The sequence below is a fragment of the Spermophilus citellus genome (genome assembly GCF_964194105.1).
Source record: "Spermophilus citellus genome assembly, chromosome: 1".
Classification (NCBI taxonomy): Eukaryota; Metazoa; Chordata; class Mammalia; order Rodentia; family Sciuridae; genus Spermophilus; species Spermophilus citellus.
In genome coordinates, this window is record NC_138182.1 from 70,266,928 (window position 1) to 70,283,810 (window position 16,883).

Below are 16,883 nucleotides of genomic sequence, written 5' to 3' on the forward strand. Positions count from 1 at the left end.
ATTGCACTAGCTTTGGTGAAAGTGTAATATGCAGCAACTTGGTCTAAAGCTCACATGTAGAAGGAGATCAAGGTGGACTGAACCAATGCCTGAATTCTGAAAGGTACAATTAAGCAACTGAGTAATTTCCACTCCGGAGCCAAGGGATTTATCAAATAGCAGCCTATTTGTCAAATAGCAGTGACCATTCTGGGGCCTATATCCCGTTTTGCACAGCAAATGTTTGTTTAATATGAGAAAACAAAGTAAGAAACTATTAGGTTTTCATAAGCATGCGGCTTTGAATTGACTTTCTGGCACCTGTCTCTAAACCTTGCCGAGGACTGTCAGCTTTCCAAAATATCAATCTTTATCATTTCTTGACATTAGAATTAAAAGTCATTTTTTAAAATTTTTTTTGATACTCTTAGGAATTTTCTAAATTGAGCATGTGTTTGAAGTCATCTTTTCAAATTACTATACATATGTTGGATATTCCTCAGTTCAAACCTGCATTTTCTTGTCTCTTTCACCACATTCTACTCCACTAACTTCACTTCCTATCTTCCACATTCCCCAAGTCTCATGTTGTTCAAATTTGTTTCTGGCTTCCAGAATGCAAAGTTAGCAGGCAGGCTGGCTTCTGGAAGACTGCTACACATCTTGTTGCAGGAAGCAGAAGGAGCCAGAATTGGCTCCTGGTCCCCATCCTACCCAGAATAGTAAGGCAGGAACCCGGGAGATTCCTGAGCACCCTGGGCCTTCTTCTCTCCATATATGAACTGAAAGGTGGGGCTCTATGACCTCAAAGGCCCTTCCAGCTTGAAATTTCTACTTTCATGAACTCCAAGAGCCAACTGAAGCAGAAAGTTTCTAATTTCCAGGAATGTGAAGTTCCTGCAAAGTTCCATTTACAAGGCAAATGATTTTCATTCAACAGGAAGGGAAGAAAGCCAAGAGTCATAAATATCCAGGAGAGATAACATGCTGTTTTATATCAGAACAAATCTCTCATTCAAAATATTCATTCCAGTTGTAAATACAACCCAAATATCTGCAGTCTGAATATGAAAGTGGGGCTCAAAAAAGAGGGAAGCAAGGTAGCCTTTCAGAAATATTAAATTTCATAAAGCCCCCAACCTACAAAGGGAGTTAGCTGTATGTCCAACATTTAAGTTTAAAGGAGTCTGAATTCATCTGAATGAGTACCTCATACCTGGAATAATTACAATAATCTGACCTTGGCCTTAAACAGTAGAACCCTTATGTGGATGAAATTACTGACATTTTAGAGTTAATTTCTTAATGACATTAGAAAGAATCTGAAATAATTTTCTTATGTACATGAATACACCATGGTGACTCCCACCAAGTACATCCATAAGAATGGGGTATTAATTAGAGTAAGATATATCCCATGCTTGTATAATTATATCAAAATGAATTCTACTGTCATGCATAGCTAAAAAATATATTTTTTTAAATTTTTTAATTTGTTTTAATTAGTTATACATGACAGTAGAATGCATTTTGATACATCATGTATAATGGAGTATAATTTCTCATTCTTCCGGTTATACACAATATAGAATCCCACTGGTTGTACAGTTATATATGTATATAGGGTAATAATGCCTGATTCATTATGTGTCCTTCCTACCCCTATACCCAGTCCCCACCCTTCACTCCCCTCTATCTAATAAAAAGATAATACAAGTGACACATGGATTCACTGCAAAATAAAATTCAAACCATAAAGATGTACATAAAGAAAAAATAGAGGCTTTCATTCACCTCTCAACCTCTCTCACCCACTTCTCTACCCCCAGGTACCTGGTGTTCTAAATGTAGGTATCTTCACATTGAACCTACCTCTCACAAGACACTATAAGACTATCTATAAATATCAGATATCCTTTTTTCTATCAAGTTTGATTGTAAAACTTGACAGAATTTAGAATTTCTTACTAAAACTGAATGGTTGCTTTTCAAAAGAGAATCCATTATTTATATTTCTGGAATTGATTCTAACCATTACTGCCTATCTCTATTATTCTTATTATCATTAATATAATAAGTGAATAAGCACTAAAGGATGAAATGTCACTAGAATGGCAAGAACAATACAAAAGCCACTGTATATCCCACCCAGGTTTCTGCAGACCTCTGTTTGCTGGGACTTTTGAGGAAGCTCAACAGAGGCCCCCCAGGTTAATCACATTTGAAAATGCACACACTCTGTGGACTCCACCTTGGGAGCCAATATCCCAACTTACCCTTCTCATCCTCAAGGTCCTAAAACACTATTCACAGACAGAACTGAGGTTCTGAGAGGAAGAATCTGGGTATTTTGGAGGTCATAAAGTCCAGAAATGGCTCTTCAGAAATCAGACTCCTGAAGATTATTTTTTTTCAAGTGCTAGCATGACTATGAATTATTGGAAAAACCAGTTCTGTGGAAAGTCTAAAAGTCAATGAAGATTTTGCAGAGATCACTTGTGTATGTAGCCAATAGGGAAACTTTTTAATTCAAGGAATTAAACACAATTATTAATCAGGCATCTCAGGTCCAAAGATTTGTTATATTGGACATACAAGGGTTGGGGGGAGCTTTTATTATTCATGAGAGATTACTATGCTAATTATCTTACAGAGCTTGACCAATTTAACTTCACAACACTCATGGAAGGAAATACTATAACATTCTCATTTTAAAGTAGAGGAAACTAAAGGGCAGAATTTGTCAGCTTTGTCATCACTGTAGCCGGGTTCTCCCTCCTAGTTGCAAGATGGCTGCAGCAGGGTCAGCTTTCGCATCTTCTTACCACACCATCCACAAGAAAAGGGGAGGCTGGGATCTCCTGATTAGTACAGACTCAGGCCTGGAGGCACAAGCAGCATCAACACCACCTAAACTTTTTAGCTGAGAATGAAGGAGAAGTAAATCCCCCAAGCTGGTAGAAGAAGGAGGTAATGGATGCTGTGGTAGTCTACTATAGCACTCATCAGCCAGAAAAATGGGAATGGAAAACTTGTCTAAAAATATAATTACAGTCATGTTCCCACTTGAAACTATTAATTCCTATTGGCACTATTTGTTCTGGAACAGTATATCCTCCATGTAGTTGCTTTTTTAAGAAAAGGCAAATTTATTCTATCCCCTCTTCCCTAGTATCCATTTCTCACAGGAACTGTAACAGGTTTGCAGCACATGTTGGGCACTCTCAGGAATGGATGTGATAATTTTTTATCTGGAAATTTTATAGTACAGAATTAAGACTACCTTATACTTTGTGATTAGAGGAAAACTGAAATTTCAAAAGTGAAGGTTCTTTCTACCTAGTCATCTTTTATAAATGTGTTTCTTCTCTCTGAGTTATGGATTTGGTATTTTGCTTACCCACAAGCAAAGCTCACAAGTGAAATCAAAACTGTATACATCCTTGTAAAGTATTCAGAATTACTCCTCTGCTTTATTCTAAACAGATAATTAGCTATCCAATTTAAAAGATGCTCTTGAATGAAGACACCATGGTGTTCCTTGGGAACACATTTTAAGTTTAATGATCTTCACAATTAGCTTGATGCTTGCAGGGAATCCAACATTGAATTCCATTTCATCAAAAGGAATATTTGTAGAGTACCTACCATGTGGCCATCTTGAAGCTCACACCAAGTGTCTCCTAGAACATTCTCTTCATCAATTAGAAGACCACAATTGGTTAATATCAGTTGATCAGCATATTTGTGAATGTACTTGAATAGTTGCACTAAGAAAAGTTGCAGGGAGAAGAAGTATAATTCTAATCCCGGACCTTGCCTCTCCAGGGGTAGGTTCTCATTCCTTTTCCTGGTCTTCTCATGATTCCCATGGCTTTCCTCTGAGCCTTCTGCTAGTTTTCCACAGCTATGATAAATTGATGTCTCAAAATTGAAGTACACAAATAGAAACAACCAATGAACTCTACAAAAACAGTGTTTTATTTGGGGACCCATTTTCCTATGGTTCAGCTGCATTTGAATGGAAAAGAAAAATAAATATAAAACGGAAAGAGTCAACATAATAGATGTCAACGAACAATCAAGGAGAAACACTTCATATCTTTGTTACTAGGGATGACTAATCCGATAAATCCCTTAGCTAACACCAGCTGCCCATAATCTAAATATACCAGCAACCATTCCCAGGCCCACAATGTGCATAAAGGCTGCTGAGAAGCATTCATTCTGTCAAAACCTAAGAAGCTCCAAAGTTCACTCAGTCTGGAGCCTGAACAGTCTACAAAAACATTTCCAACTTCTCCAAGATGACTTGAAGCTCCCGAGAAGATCTCTTATGGGTTGATGGAGTTTCTCTCATTTAATGCAGGAAACCCATCTACAGCAGTATGTATCCATGGATCCAGCACTGGGGAGCTGGTCATGGTTACTGCAACAATCCTTGTCAAGTTTCAAATACTGGGAAGCCATTCCTTACACTAAGCCAAACCCTCTCCCTGTCATTCCTACTAGAACATGTCTCATCCTTCTTCCAGTGACAAGCCTTCAAACACAGGAAGACAACTAGCATGCTCCACGCTTATCATCCACTGTCTGCTCCATAGGACATCCTACAGTCTGAATATATTTTGCATCTGTCTTTCTCCTTGTCACTTCTGTTAAGCAAGTTGAGTGATACAAAAATCTAGACTTTTCAGAAAACTCATCTGCTCCCTTGTCTACCCTATTTCTTTTTATTACAGATGTTTATTTCATCTGTTAGATGCTCAGAATTGAACAAATATAGGAACCGGTATATCCCATGATAAGCGCGCAACCTGAGGATGTTTTGTGGGCATGAGTTAACATTTACATTGCACTGTGTCTATTTAAACGATGCTCTCCTGCTTTCCTCTACCTTGGAGTCTCTGTATTCAGTTCTCCTCCATTCAGTCATTCCTGCCCTGTGGATTAAGGTCAGGTCACAAATGCCTTCTTTTCTGCGTCATCTAATTGATCATGCTGATATGACATTTCAATCTCTGCTTCATCTAGAGAAGCAGGCTCAGTGATGCTATAGAGAAAAACACAGAAATAGAAAAGGCTTGTTAACCTTCAGAAAATGTTAGTATATTTTCTGCTTCTCTTAACACCTGATCGTTTTCAAGCAATAAAACATTCAATTTATTAAGGCCCATGTGGATAAGCGATGCTTTTGCAGAGAACATGAGATTCTGTTTCTGAGTGGTTTGTGGCAATCATGGAGACTTGAAGAGACTGAAGTAATGACCAAATGTGAAAATGCAGTTCTGGATTCCCAGCACCATTAGGACATTTCGACATTATTATTTAGGCAGATGGCTCTATCATGTAACTCCAAAAGGTGGAATTCTGACATCATCTGAAAGGCTTGGGTCAAAATACCAAGTCAGACCTACCTACATATTAAATATAGATCCACCTTCTACCATACATAGCACCTTCACCCATCTAAACTCAGTTATTCTTCAAGACACTTTACCAAGTCTAGGAAGATGGGCTCCATTTTACAGGTGAGGTCACTGAGGCATGGAGACATGAGATCAATGTCAAATGGAGTAATAATGGGAAATGAATCAATAATTGATTCATTAAACCACATGCCTCAGTATATATTATAGTTCCTCTTCTCTGAGATCTGAAAAGTATGAAAGTAATTTCTGAATTTACCTGCCCTAGATTTTAACAAACAATATGGGCAAAAAAAAAAAAAAAAAAAAAGAAATGGCTGGGGTCAGGGGAGATCCTAAGAAAGCTGCGAATATTGCTCACGTGTACCTGAAGGAAGAACAAGCTACTATGGCATTTTATGGCAAACAACCTTGAGGTTGGTCTCAGTGACTCGTGATGGAGAGAAAGGTCAATGTATACTGCTGATTCTGTATGAATAGAGCAAGGTTCTTGGTATCTCCTAATGGCTACCCTTCTTTCTGCTCCTTGGTGCACATACTCAACTCCAGATACTTGTTTCTTCCAAAACACTGGATCTCAGGACAGTACCCAATATTCCACTCTCTGGGTTGAGATATGAAAATCTATTTTTAAAAGTTTGGCAGGGGTAGAGGGAACAATACTTCTTTTTCTTAGAGCATTGGGAGACTTTTCACCGAGATGTTTTTAGAATAAAAGAAGAATTCTTTGGGTTATGGGGAGAATCTTTTTTTTTCCTCCTGAGATTTTTCTGCATATTTCTGAACCTTTACTCTGGGATTAATCACATGAATATCGTGAACCTTTTTTAAGTAACTAAGCACAGAACAATTTTCTAATCTCTGCTTTGCCATTTTCTTTGTAATTGTGGGCTACCGACATATGTTCCTTCATCTGTAAAATGGCGATAATATTAGCCTACTCCAGGGAGATTTTGTAAGAATAATGGAAGAAAAGGCTTTAAGCCCAGTTATAGCAACCACCTCCACAGATGAAGGCTTCTAAGAGGAGGTGGAGGGAATGCAAAGGAGTGGAAGGGTAGCAGGAAACAGAGAGGCCCAGCCACAGCCATCCAGGGTAAGCATCCCAGCTTATCTTTCTCTAGCACAGGCTCTCTCCTGTGATCTCCTATGGCCCAGCTGATTCTTCACCAGTCCTCCTCCCGACCCTCAGAGGCTATTATACCTACATCAAAGCCTTTGATTAAGATTTTGTTTGAAAATTCCACATTTCTAGTTATGCACTACTGCTTTCCAGACTGTACAAAATGTACTAATGCCAAGGCTAATGATTTTATCTTTTAAGAAAATTACAGTAATGTGGAGTCTGTTGACTTTTTACCTTAGAGACCAACATTACCATTTACTTCCTGTTTTCCAATGGTTGGCAAGATCATAAAGTCCCATATCAGTAAAGCAACAGCTGTGAATAGACCATCCTGTAATTCTTACATCCACATCCTTGGGGATAATAAAATAATTCTCTCCATTGGACAGCTAAGGAAAGCAAGAGACTAACCTCAGCTGAACACCATCAGGGGAGAATTTTGAAAAAATAAAGTCACAATTTTATTGGATCTGAAAGAAAATTACATAGAGGAAAACAAATGTCTTTTGGCCCAACCCATTAAATAACTATGAACTCTCCTAGTAGCTCTGAAATGCTCATCCTCTTTTACTGAAAGTAAGCTTAGTTGGCAGAGGATATGTATCAGTAATTATAGATCAAGCTACTAAGTCAGGATTCAGAATGTAACAACTTAGAATCTTTTATAAGACCTTTTTGACGTCAGTGTTTTCAAGTTCTTAGGACATACTTTAATGGCAATCACTTTTTGATTTAAAAAAAGTGTTCAGCCTTTTAACTGTACTTGTATATAGACTTAAAACAATAGGATATCCCCACTTTTAATTAAATAAAAATGCAGTATCTATTGAATTTGATCAAGATATCCATCCATAGCTAGTTATCTAATAACTCTTTTCTCTATAAGCAACCAGAGATGTACAATTGAATAATTTTTAGTTTATATGTGCAAGTCTTAAATATGACCTAGACTGGATGATTACAAATTAATTCCCTTTTTGCTTTCCAGTTGCCTGCCTTGTCTCATAAACCGGATGCCTCTTTGAGATTCTCTCCCTGAACATGTCAAAAGGCTAGTGATTCTGCTGTAATTCCAGCCCACTTCTAGCTGTGCATTTCCACCCACCTTTTCAATAATTATCAAATTAATGATCTGTTCATCTTTGATACACTAGTGAAGCACTCCATAAATCAACAGATATGCTTCTGATCCAGTGCATTACCCTCACTTCTTGATGCTAGACCTTAACGAACAAATCACTCAGGTTAGGGAAAATTATTTCCAAAAGAAATTATTCAAAGAAGAGTTGCATTACCTTCAAAATCTACTTAAAATCTGTAAAATTTTGATCGTGATGTATTAAGGAAGCACCATCTCTGCAAAATACTATGGAAAAATTGAATTGATTTATGTATACACACAAGTCAAATGTAAATACACAAGTACTTACTATTGTAGTAGATAGTTATATGAACATGTTTAATATTTTAGCAGCTGAACATCCACTCTTCTGTCTAATAGAACACAAAGAATTGCCTCTTTCTGGTTGGATTGTCTTTATGAGCAATAAATCTAGGTGCCTGCTTCCCATTAAGAATATCAAATAAACCAGTTTTCCTTACACTTTCTCCAAAGAGCCAGGAACTCTGGGAATTGGCTGCCCCAGGATTTTATGCCATGATTAAAAAAAAAATTGTTGGAATCCCACATTCTCAGTTATGGTACCTAAGCATGATTGTTCCTGGTTTAGTAACATTTACAACCTTCCAGAGCAACCTCAGGTAATAACCATTATCAAGCTCTTCTCAGCTTTCCAATGGATTTGCTGAGCTCCTGGTAAATTTCCAGGAGATTCCCTTCTTCCTAAATTACCCCAAATCAGTTTCTGCTGTCTGCAACCGAAGACCCTGACAATTGCAATTAGTCACATATGAAATAAACCCCTAGAAAGAACACACATTAAATATACTATTTGCACTCAAGGCAATTAGCATATATAGGAAGATGCATTCTGTCAATCAGAAGTAAAGAGGATCCAGAATGGAAGGTCGTCATGAGCTCCTGCCAGGAGAAGAGGAAGACCTGAGAAAACTTGTTTGGGACATATCATGGGTTAGAAGGGAGTAAAAAAAAAAAAAAAAAAAAAAGGTCAAAAAGAAGGAAGTTTCACAATTCCACAGGAAAACCGACTAAGACCCAGGCTACAGCAGAGGTTATTGAGTTTAAGAAGCAATTATAGCTTATTTTTATAAAGGAAAAAAATTCAGGATTTCTTTATGGGGAGAATGACAGCAAATACATAATATGTTACATATTTATATTAAATTGGCAATAAGGCTGTTCAGCAAGAACACCAATAGGAAATAAGTGAGTAGCCTCTTGCTGTTGAGGAATTTTGTATTTTAGGAAGCAAGTTTAAAGAATATTTCATTGAACATTTAATATTTATGTAGCTTATTATGACTTAAAATATTTTTTGTTTATCCTTTGTGATCTTTTTTTAATAGCACATAACTATCCTGATTCCCCCATATCACCCAGCAATAAGGACATTTCTTTGCTTTGTTGATGAAGGAGCATTAACTTAATGTTGCAGAATTTAAGGTCTCCTCTTTTATACACTGGTAATATCCTTTCTCTCCCTGTGCAGTAAGTCTGATTTAATTATCTCCCAGAAATCAGTAAAGGTACTATTTTTGTCTCTGCTTGCCCTTAATCCTTATTTGATTAAAGTACCACATGCTTAATTGGACTGAGCTTACCTCAACCTCCTCAATTCTAAATATCAAAGGCAGCTATGGGACTTCTGGGGTCGTTTTAACAGGCTCCTTGGATTCAACAGATGGTTCTGGGATAATCAGTAAATCGGCATAATCCGCAGAATGTCAGTTTCTGTCCCTGCTTGGTGCTGCCCTGTACCACCACACTCTGTCCATCCCCCTGAGCACAGGTCTTCTTCTCTTTCATAGCAAGGCAAGAGAAAACTCTTACAGGAATGAAGAGGGAATGTGAAACCTATTATTCCTCTTTCTAACATACTGGAATCTTTTTCAATCGTATAAGTCTTTGAAAAGACCTCAAGTGCTATTAATTGAAGTCCCACAGTATGGACAAGAAAGGACTTGCTGAAAACTACAGTATTTGAAAAGGAAAATGAAAAGCATAGTCCCCTGTCAACACATCTTTTTAAAGAAAGTGTAGGTATTATTGGGATGCTTTTACCAGAAAGTGAGCTTTTAAGATGCCAGGTGAAAGAGAAATCAAGAAAGAAGAAAAGGAAACAGAAAGAGCAGTTCTCTTGGCTTCCAGTGAGATCAATGTTACGCTGAAGTATTTTCCCCACCACTAGACATTTCCTAGGTCTCCATGATGCCTATTCAAGGCAAAAGTGTAACATTGGCTAAGTTGATGGAGAAAAGGACAGATCTCAACGTGACTCTTTGGAGTAGTTTCCTAGGACTATCATAAGAAGGCACCAGAAATTGTTGGCTTCGAACAACAGCAATTTTTTTTTCTTTCATAGATTCAGAAGCTACAAGTCCAAATTCAGGGTTCTGGCAAAGTTGGTTCTTTCTGGAAGCGCTGAGAAGGAATCTGTTCCATGTCTGTCTCCTAGCTCCTACTGGTTGTGATAATCCTTGGCATCCTTGACTAGCTGCTACCCTGATCCAGTCTCTACCTCCAGCATTGAATGGCATTTCTCCCTGTGTTTCTGTGTCCAAATGTGCCTCTATTAGAAGCACTGAATCAGGGCCCACCAAATCCAGGAAGACCTCATCTTGACTTGATGCAAAAGCCCTATTTCCAAATACAGTCACAAGCATAGACACCATGATTTAAGACTTCTGTTTGGGAAAATCCAACCCACAAGATCCTCCATGACACAAAGTACCTACCTCCTGCCTGGCTGCTATTGTTCATCTCTATGTGTTCGACCCTTCCTAGAAGTCCTTCACACTCTATTTTCATAAACACTTCCTCAAGTCCTTACTCCCTAGGGGAGTTATTCAAATAAATCAACAGGTATTGAAAGGTGGCTGCAGGGGCGACTACTCACAGTATACTGTAGCCTTGTGTAGGTGTGGTTCACATTTTATTTTGGATTTATAGAGCAGAGGACAACTTACCATGAGTAAGAAGCAAGAAATATAATCCATTTGATCCAAAAAAAAAGAACTGTTCTGTTCACTAAAACACAAAAGAACTTTCCCTTCTGACAAAGTCATGGCCATCAATGGATATTCAAGATGAACAACACTGGAACAAGCTATCGAGTTGTGAGGTGCTGACGAAAGCTTTTATGACCCTCAAGCCTCACTACAGCATGGTAGGAACTGCACTGTGATTGTTGGCTACTTGTTTCTGCCATTGTGACACCCTCCATCTCTTTGAATGTACCGTCAGATCCACTAATACCAGAACCTAAATGTGTTAAAAATCTCTGTTTTCATTTTCAAGTATGGATCAAATACTTAAAATCCAACCCAGCACCGTGCCCAATAAATAATACTTTCAACGTTTATTTATCAGTTGCTGAACTCAACTCCATGTGTAGTAAAGAGAGATTTGGACCTGTCGACCGGTACAGGAAATTATCTGGGATAGCAGAGACATGTTTTAAATTACCCAGGGGTTTGTTCCATGTAATAGGAAAATGGACCTCACTCAGGGCTGAGACAATTATCACCCAACTTCACCTGAGAAGACTGGTTTTAAGAACATGAAGCTAACCCTAACCCTAACCCTAGTTTCTGGAGGGCACCCAGTTAGCCCTGCTCAGGGTGTCGTGCCCAGCAGTTGCTATGGCACCAGAAAACCTGTCAATGGGATCTGATCTGAAGATGTGTGAAGAGCTGCCTGATACCATCTAATTCCCAGTGCCACTCCCACACAATAGTTAAGATTGCATCAAGTTTCTCTTATCAGGTATTTTTCCAACCAAGACAGCTGGAAATAAGCCCAGGGAAGGCATCAGTCTGGAAAGACATAAGATAGACAACAAGACAAAGGCACCCAAATAATGTCACCTCTTTTGTAGTTGTGCCTGGGATGCAGGCCTTGTGACTCCTCTCCCTATGGAAACTCCATACCACATGTGCATAAGTGACATTTTGCATAACTTGGATAATAAAGAGGAGGTCAAGAGATAAGACATCTGCCAAATATTCTCTCAGAAAACAAAAGATATGTTTAGTGAAAGGAAATGAGGGAAAGAACAAAGATCTTGGAGAAAAAGCTATATAGCAGATGTGTCTGTAAGAGAATCCAGATCCCAAATTGTGTTCTATTCATGTTCCAGTGGTCAATCTCACCCTCTTTCACCCTCTTCTATAACCTGCTATCTGCTAAGTTTTCTGCCTCTGATCTTGCAGACCAAGCAAATGTTAGGGTAACAAATGAGAACTTAGATCACAGTGACCTTCCACCACTCTCCAAGGTCTACAGAAAAGCTACTAAAAAAAGATGCTTCCCCATCTCCCACTGGGAGGTGAGATGCAGAGATATCACCAACCAAAAGCCAGTTGAGATCCTTATGAATCCATAAAGAAAACTCTAGAAATGTGAATTGTGCTGAATCTGTCTCTCCTATCCTACCTTTTACATCTTTCTCTTCTTTAGAAACTTCCTCCCTACTTCTCTTCACAAAATACACCAGTCAAAACTTCCAATCCAATCTACTTATCCTATTACCAGAATAACATGTTTTTGATTTTGTATCTGGGGATGTTTTTGTTGTTGTTGTTGTTGTAGGTGGTGGTGGTGGTATTTTGGTACAGAGGATTGAATCCAGGGGCACTTAACCACTGAGTTACATCTCCAGCCCTTTTTTATATTTTATTTAGAGACAGAGTCTCACTGAATTTCTTAGAGCCTCCCTAAGTTGCTGAGGCTGGCTTTGAACTCACAACTCCCCTATCTCAGCCTCCCAACTACTGAGATTACATGTTCCCTTTTGCAGAATGCCCTGCCCTGGTAATGCCAACTTAATCACACTTCTCAGTATTTAGGGATAGCAAGACCTCCTTGTGGCAGGGACCTGAAGCCGCTTTCTCTCCCTCCCTGGACACAGCTAGACCTCACTTCCCAGCTCCCTCAATGTTGGCTGTGGCTATGACACTGAAATCTCACCAGCTACATCCCATGAAACTTCAATGCACAGTAATATTTGCACTTCCCTGTGCACCACCCTGCTGCAACAAACAGGATACCCCAGAAGCCACGTGGCAAAGATGTCAGAGCCACAAGATAGACAGAGCTGAGTCTCTCAATCATCACTAGAAGCCTCCCATCTAAAACTACCTTCAAATCAGGCATGGTGGTGCACACCTATTATCCCAACCACTAGGAGGCTGAGGCAGGAGGATCCCAAATTCAAGGCCAACCTCAGCAAAATGAAAAATAAAAAGGCCTGGAGATGTCTCTCTGTAATTTGGCACCCTTGGGTTCCGTCCTCAGTCTCAGTTAAAAAAATAAATAAATAAATAAAACTACCTTTAGGGGCTGGGATGTAGTTCAGGGTGAGACCCTGGGTTCAATCCCAAGTACTTCAAAAACAAATAGGCAAAAATAGCCTTTGGCATATTTTATAAGCAAGAACTAAACTTCTGTTGTGTTCAAGCCACTATATACTCTTTACTCAAATTTGTTTGTCACAGCATTAAATCTGCCTGAGTTAATATTTGCCTTTTTTCTGAGGTGCCCACCCACAGAGATCACCTGCTTACCCTAATGCCTTCCACTGGGCAGTTGTGTTCTCTGAAATTTTGCAGGTGATGTAAGAGAACCTGTTCCTTGTTGGCGATAAGACTTTAGTAAACAGCAGTCTTCTATATTGTACAAAGGAATTAGGGCAAGTCATGGAATCAAACTGAGTTTGAATCCCTGTTCCACAGTATTCTGCCCAGGTGGTGAGTATCAACTTGCTTTCTCTGATCCTAAGGCTCCTTCATAACTGAGATCTAATTATCTCAATTAATTACTGGGGTCGAGTTGTAAAGAATCATGTTTTAAGGAGTAGAATCAAAGAACTTAGCACAGTGCCTGGTATATAGTAGATCCTCAATAAATAGAAGGTACTATTCCTTTCAGTAGATGAATCTGTAAAGAAACTGTGGTATAAACACAATAAAATATTACTCACCATTAAAAGAGAATAAAATCATGGCATTTGCAGGTAATTGGATGGAGTTGGAGAATATAATGCTAAATGAGGTAAGCCAGTCCCCAAAAAACAAATGCCAGATGTTTTTTCTGACATAAGGATGCTGATATATAATGGGGATGTAGACGAATTTTAGATAGGGCAAAGAGGGGGGAGGAGAAGAGAGGGGGCATGGGGGTTGGAAAGATGGTGGAATGAGATGGACATCGTTTCTCTAAGAATGGTGTGACTCTACTTCGTGTACAACCAGAGACATGAAAACTTGTGCTCTATATGTATACTATGAATTGTAATGCATTCTGCTGTCATATATAACAAATTAGAATAAATAAAATTTGAAAAATAGAAGGTATTATTATCACTATTAGTTATGTTTAGTAGCATCTACTTGCTTGTATGGACCTTTTAAGTACAGGCACACTATTATTCCATAGAGGCATGCCACTTCACATCTATTTTGGTATTTAACCTTCCTGACAACGTTGTGTATGGCTCACCTTTAATTACTCAGCTGTATGGCTTACCTTTAATTGCACAGCATCAAGCATGATACTGAGTTTCCTGATGACACAGGCTATGTCTAATCTTTCTTTTGTATGCCCACGTCTAGAATATTGATTGTTGTTTCACCTCCCTTTAATATTAATACTGAGACCTCCAAAGCAAGGATCATGTTGACAAATCTTTTTTCCAGAATTTACAACAGTGACCTGCACAGAATAGTCCTGCAACAAAAGTAATTAAGAAACTAATTTCTCTCTGAGAGGTAGGCAGTGTGATTCCAGCCACAGATGTGGGTGGAAGACAGCAGCAACTATATAGCAGATGTGTCTGTAAGAGAATCCAGATCCCAAATTGACAGTAGCCTAAAATCCCCAAGCCTCCTAGAGTACCTAAGTGGCATCACTACCCGCCCCCCTGCAACCACCAAAACAGTCATTCAAAGCCAAGAGTGCTCCAGCTTCCACGTGTGTGACTGAAGTACAGCCTTCCCAGGTCAAAACCTATAGTAGAAGTGAAGTGGCAGACATATGGAAAGGTTTCACGAATGTTACAAAAGCCACCTCATCATCATCAGTACTCTTGTGTTTTATCCCTTTCCCTCATCTGGTGGGAGATCCTGTGTCAAGTTCTTTTTTTTTTTTTTTTTTTGAATTATTATAAAACTTCATATTTTATTTTTTAAGTTAGTATTTTTATTGACAAATCATAAATGTTAACATTTATGGGATCCAATATGGTGTTGTGATATTTGTATATAATGTGGTTTGATTAAATCAAGCTAATTAACCTATTCATCAACCTGATTACCATTTTTTCAATGAGACATTCAAAATTCACCCTCCTAGTTATTTTGAAGTGTGATATATGTCTGTATTGACTATTGTCACATTCTTTCCCTGTTTATGGCATGGCCATAGAGTAAAATATTATTAAGAAATATTTACATTTTATGTTATGTAAAGGCCAATATGTTACACAGAGACAATGTACTTATTGTTAGATTGACTGCTTCTTGGAAACAGACCCCCCAAATGATTCATCTCTTAGAAAATACTGTTATAAAGCACTTCATTTCATTCAAGACAAGATGGTGTCACACGATGAGTAAGGCTAACAGGTGATAAGTCACATTTCACTTTCCCAAGATTGTTTCAACAAGGACAAGCAGCCTTGGAAATGAAAAGCAGGAATTGTGAGGGGAAGGCAGCACAAGAGCCTAGATAAGAAAATAGGTTGAAATTAAGCTGGAGGAAATGTAGCTAATTTATTCTGTATATAAATAATTGCCCTGATTCTATCTAAAGAACTTTAAAAGAAGGTGCAGTCAAGTCAGAAGGGTCACCAGGCGGGCTGCAGGCTTAAGGCCACATCACCTCCTAAAGTTTACTTTTGAGCTTTCATCCTCATGCAAAACCACATACTCCCCTTTGTAGGTTCTAATGTTCAATGTTGTCAACAACCACAAGTGATTTCATCTCTTGAGTACTGAAGCTCATAGGAGATTGAGGAATCAACAAGAAAGCCACCAGTGAGCCATGTAAGTATCCAGAGATCCCCATGCATGTCTCCTAAGGTCAGCTCAATCTCTGATTATTAAAACAACATGCAAATACAGGCTGAACACAGGTCACTTTGCAAGCCTGGATTCATTGCTGCTGGTAGGATTAGAATTATGTGACTTTCAGCCCGTGCATCTCCACAACAGGAATATCCCTGCCACCAGGAGTCAATGTGTCAGGTCATGAAAGATGTGGCCTCCACCTTCCCAGGAGACAGTTTGAAGGGACAAGGCCAACTTTGGCCTCTGGGTCCTATTTTCCTGCATCCCACACTCCCCTGTCATACACTCCCCTACCCTGGCCTGAATGTCCTATTCCTTCTTATTCTTCATAATACTGATAAGGTCTTGAGCTTTCTTATTATTAAACTGACCTCATAAGCACTAATTCCTTGCCAAAGGAAAGTCTGAAGTGGTAGATTTTGTAACTAAAATAACAACTAGGATGTGAAGCACAATGAGCTTGTTGAAACAAGAACAGACTGGGCTTCAAAACCCTTGAGGTTTTTGACCTTTTTCAGCCAAGGCTGTGCTGGGAAACATTTTTTTCACACTTCTAGCCTCAATTTCTTATCTAAAAAGAAAGAGATCCAAATGTGGTCATTTCTAGGATTCCTTTTAGCTCTGAATGTTTATGACTCTAAGACACTAAAGCTGATGTGCTGACACACTGCCATACTGGAAAAAAACATTGCTAAGAAGAAAGTGGAAGAAGAGCTACAAGGGGCCGAGTCTTAACCCAGTTCCAGGCACTTGGTATATATGTACCACTCCTCCAACCCATAAGGAGTCCCATGAGCAGGTCCTGCCGTCATCTGCATTTCATAGATGAAGAATCAAAGTCTAGGGAAGCTGAGTGATTTGCCTAATGTTATAGATGGAATGCGTACATCTCTCCAAAATTTATGTTGGATCACCAATCCTCCATGTGAAGGTATCTGGAGGTAAAGTCTTTAGGAGGTAATTAGAGATCATAAGGGTAGTAGAGTCTTCATGACCGGATTAGTGTCCTGGTAAGGAAAAAAACAAAGGTTCTCTCTCTCTCTCTCTCTCTCTCTCTCTCTCTCTCTCTCTCTCCTCTCTCTCTCTTCCCCCTACCCTGCCCCACTGCCCCTTGTGAGGACACAGCACAACAACATGTTAAT